Raw genomic sequence first — 4,331 nt, forward strand, 5'->3', positions numbered from 1 at the left:
GTAGTGCTTGAATTGCTTGATTACGATTGTTCTCTATTAGGCTACAGTGAGCTCAAGTAATTGAAACTCCCGATGTGAGTAATACAGATGTGTTTAGGAGTGGGACTTCTAGGGGGGTTGAGTGGAGTGATGCCTGTTGGGGGTCAATGTCCTCCTAGTTGAGGGGTAGGGGCTAGGCTGGAGTGGTAGAATGCTCAGAAGAACCCAGCGAAGAAAAAGACTTCTGAGATGATGAATAAAATATTCCATACCGAAGGACTTTTAGGACGGGTACTGTGTGGTGGCCTTGGTATGTACCTTCTCCTACAATATCACATCATCATTGGTATATGGTTAGTGCATTGGTCAGTAGGCCTAGCATTAGTAGGGTGGTAGAGTAAAAGTGAAATCATATAGCTATGCCGGATGTCATTAGGAGGTCTGAAAGGGCCCCTGTTAGAGGTCATGGGCTGGGTTTTACTGTGTGACAGGCATGTGATTGTTGGGTCATTATGTATTGTCATGTAGGTAGAGGCTCACTAGGAGTGTGAAAACATAGGCTTGAATCAGGGCTACAGCGATTTCGAGAATCGTCAGTAAAATCAAAATTGTGAAGATGATTGAGGTGGTGGGGAGGTTGACAGTTGATAGTGCTAGTGTGGCGCTTCCAATTAAGTGTATGAGCAGATGGCCTGCCGTAATATTAGCAGTTAGGCGCATGGCTAGGGCTATTGGTTGGATAAATAGGCTGATGTTTTCGATAATAATTAGTATGGGAATGAAGGGTGAGGGTGTGCCTTGTGGCAAGAGATGGGCTAAGATATTTTGATTTTAAAGAGGAAGCCTGTAATTACTGCGCCTGCTCATAGGGGGATTGCCATGGCCAGGTTTATAGATAGTTGGGTAGTTGGTGTGAATGAGTGGGGCAAGAGCTCGAGGAGATTGGTTGTAGCAATGAAGATAATCAGGGATATTAGCATGAGGGATCAGGTTCGTCCTTTAATGTTATGTATTGTTGTTATTTGTTTTAGGGTGAGTTGAATTAGTCACTGTTGAGTGGTAATTAATCGGTTGTTGATAAGGTGTTTGGAAGCTGGAATCAGCATGGGGGGAAATAGAACGATTGGCACTGCAGCTGGCAGGCCTAGAATTGTGGGGGCAATGAATGAAGTAAACAGATTTTTGTTCATTTTGACTCTTAAGGATTATTGTGGTTTTGCATGTTAATAATTTTTAGTGAGGTAGGCAGATGGTAGTTTGTGTTTAGTACTTTTAGTTGAATGATGAGGAATAATGTGAGGAGTATTGATGCGATGATAGTGGGTCATAAGTTGGGTGTCTAGCTGAGGCATTTCACTGTAAAGAGATAGCAATTCTCTTAGTCTTTAACTTAAAAGGTTAATGCTGGGTCAGCTCTACAGTGAACCTTATTAAGAGAGTGGGCGGTAGCCTATAAAGTGGATACAGGTCCTATTTCGAAGATTTTTAGCGGGATTAGTTCTAGAACGATGGGTATGAAACTATGGTTAGCTCCGCAGATTTCTGAGCATTGACCGTAGTATACTCCTGGTCGTATGGCGGTGAATGTGGTTTGGTTTAGGCGTCTGGGGATTCCATCTGTTTTTAAGCCTAATGTGGGAACAGTTCATGAGTGTAGGACGTCTTGTGATGTAATTATTATATGAACAGGGGCTCCAATTGGAAGGACTACTCGATTAACAACTTCAAGAAGTCGAAGGTCACCTGGGTCTAAGAATAGTGGTGGAAGCATATAGGAGTTGAAAATGAATCCTCCATAATCGGTGTATTCATAGGTTCAGTATCACTGGTGTCCGACTGATTTAATGGTAAAAGAAGGGTCATTGATTTCATCTGTTATGTACAGGATACGTAGGGATGGAAGGGCAATTAACACTAGGATAATGGCGGGTAGAATCGTTCAAACAGTTTCTATTTCTTGGGCGTCTGTGATGTTAGTGTTAGTTAGTTTTGCTGTAATTGTTAGGAAGAGGGCATATAAAACTAGAAAGCTGATAAGAAAGAAGATTATGAGGGAGTGATCATGGAAGGCGATTAGCTCTTCTATGATAGGGGATGTGGCGTCTTGAAGACCTAGCTGGGCTCCGTGTGCCATTAAGATATACGGGGTTTAACCTGTAACTTATCCTTGACAAAGTTATGAAATAGTTTTTCTAATATCTTGTTGAAAAAGTCATAGGGGTTATGAGGCTGTCTTGAAACCAGCCTTAGGAGGTTGAATTCCTTCCTTTTTTGTCAAGGTTTTATGTAGACTGGTTCTTCAAATATATGGTAGGGTGGAGGGCATCCGTACAGCCACTCTAGGTTAGTGGAAGGTTGCTCAATTATTAGGACTTTTTGCTTTGAAGCGAAGGCCTTTCAGGTTATGAAAATTATTAGCATTACTGCTGTCAGGGAGATGAATGAGCCTACAGATGATAAAATATTTCATGTGGTATATGCATCGGGGTAGTTGCAATAACATCGGGGCATCCCAGATAGGCCGAGAAAGTGCTGTGGGAAGAAGGTTAGATTTACGCCTACAAATATGATGGCAAAGTGAATTTTGGCATAAGTTTGGTCGAGTGTGTAGCCTGAGAATAAGGGAAATCAGTGGATGAAGCCCCCCATGATGGCGAACACAGCTCCTATTGATAGAACGTAGTGAAAGTGGGCCACAACATAATATGTATCATGTAGTACGATGTCTAATGATGAGTTTGCTAGTACAATGCCGGTTAGGCCGCCCACTGTAAAAAGGAAGATGAATCCTAGGGCTCAGAGTACTGCAGTGGACCATTTGGTGTTATCCCCATGAAGCGTAGCACGTCAGCTAAATACGTTGACGCCAGTGGGGATGGCAATAATTATAGTGGTGGAGGTAAAGTAAGCTCGCGTGTCTACGTTTATCCCTACTGTGAATATATGATGGGCTCATACAATAAACCCTAGGAAGCCAATTGATATTATAGCCCAGACCATACCTATGTACCTGAATCGTTCTTTCTTTCCGGAATAATATGTTACGATGTGAGAAATTATTCCAAAGCCTGGTACGATGAGAATATAGACTTCGGGGTGAACAAAGAATCAAAATAGGTGTTATAGGATAGGGTCCCCTCCTCCGGCCAGGTCAAAGAAGGTAATATTAAGGTTGCAGTCTGGTAGCAGTATAGTAATGCCAGCGGCCAAGACTGGAAGAGAGAGGAGGAGTAGGACTGCGGTGATTACGACAGGTCAGACAAAGAGGGGCGTTTGGTGTTGAGATATGGCAGGGGGTTTTATGTTAATAATTGCGGTGATGAAATTAATAGCTCCTAGAATAGAAGAGACACCTGCTAGATAAAGGGAGAAAATGGTTAGGTCTACAGAGGACCCTGGATGGGAATAGTTTCCTGCCAAAGGAGGGTAAACCGTTCAACCTGTTCCGGCACCGGCTTCTACCATAGCAGATGCGAGCAGTAGTAGAAAGGAGGGGGGGAGGAGCCAGAAGCTTATGTTATTTATGCGGGGAAATGCCATGTCGGGGGCGCCAATTTTCAGGAGGACCAGTCAATTGCAAAAACCTCCAATTATGATAGGCATTACTATGAAAAAGATTATGATGAATGTGTGGGCTGTGACGATGACGTTGTAGATGTGGTCGTTACCTAGAAGGTTGCCAGGTTGACCTAGTTCAGTCCGAATAAGGAGGCTTAAGGCTGTGCCCAAGACTCCAGCTCATGCACCAAACAATAAATATAGTGTTCCGATATCTTTATGATTTGTTGAGAATGGTCAGCGGTTGGCGAACATTAGTGGGTAAGATGGCTGAGCAAGGCATTAGACTGTAAATCTAAAAACAGAAGCTGAACCTCTTTTTACCAGCCCTGAGGTGACTTTCATGTTGAATTGCAAATTCAAAGAAGCAGCTTCAATCCTGCCAGGGCTTCTCCCGCCTTTTTCCCCTTGCGGCGGGAGAAGTAGATTGAAGCCAGTTGATTAAGGTATTTAACTGTTAACTAAATTTTTGTGGGTTTAAGTCCCATTGATCTAGCAAGAGCTCAGCTTAATTAAAGTGGCTGATTTGTGTTCAGTTGATGCAAAGTAGGGTTTTGCAGTCCTTGGGTGCTGGAGAAATTAAGTATTATTAACTTACTAAGGGCTTTGAAGGCTCTTGGTCTGTGTTTAACCTAAATTTCTATGAGGTGGGTAGTGTAAGTGGAGAGATTGGTAGGAGGAGGGTGGTAAGGACAGTCAGTGTGGGGAGGAGTGGTGTGGATTTTGTATTTTCAAATTGTCATTTTATTTTTACGTTGTTGGATATGGGGAATAGTGTAATTGAAGCAAAGTAG

At 42.8% G+C, this 4,331-nt stretch overlaps 2 pseudogenes; both read right to left on the bottom strand.

Annotated features, from left to right (window-relative positions):
* Nucleotides 1–489: 489 nt before the first annotated feature.
* On the bottom strand, nucleotides 490–1,169 carry LOC134738621 (ATP synthase subunit a-like; annotated as a pseudogene).
* A 260-nt stretch (nucleotides 1,170–1,429) lies between these two features.
* On the bottom strand, nucleotides 1,430–2,113 carry LOC134738687 (cytochrome c oxidase subunit 2-like; annotated as a pseudogene).
* Between the last annotated feature and the right edge of the window lie 2,218 nt (nucleotides 2,114–4,331).

Source organism: Pongo pygmaeus, chromosome 19 (genome assembly GCF_028885625.2).
Source record: "Pongo pygmaeus isolate AG05252 chromosome 19, NHGRI_mPonPyg2-v2.0_pri, whole genome shotgun sequence".
NCBI lineage: Eukaryota > Metazoa > Chordata > Mammalia > Primates > Hominidae > Pongo > Pongo pygmaeus.